This window comes from Petaurus breviceps, unplaced genomic scaffold (assembly GCF_028583685.1).
Source record: "Petaurus breviceps papuanus isolate PSGF00001 unplaced genomic scaffold, PetGlider_PUasm1.0 174, whole genome shotgun sequence".
Lineage (NCBI taxonomy): Eukaryota > Metazoa > Chordata > Mammalia > Diprotodontia > Petauridae > Petaurus > Petaurus breviceps.
The window spans coordinates 78955999-78956230 of record NW_027185761.1 but is presented as its reverse complement, the minus strand read 5'-3'; positions in this window follow the sequence as shown (position 1 = coordinate 78956230).

Sequence of the window (232 nt, the reverse complement as noted above, 5' to 3'; positions counted from 1 at the left end):
GACTTCAATTATCTATCGAGGTCCCCCCAAATACCCCAAACTCCCACTTCCTCCCTTCCCAACTCCCATGACCTGCCTCAGACATACACAAGGATAGTCACACGCTCTATCTCACTGTCATCTACCAGTGTTCCACTTTGGAATCTAGAATTCCCAAATCCTTTTGTAACATCAACTTGTAGAGAAGGGGGGGGGAGGGAGAGAGAGAGAGAGAGAGAGAGAGAGAGAGAGA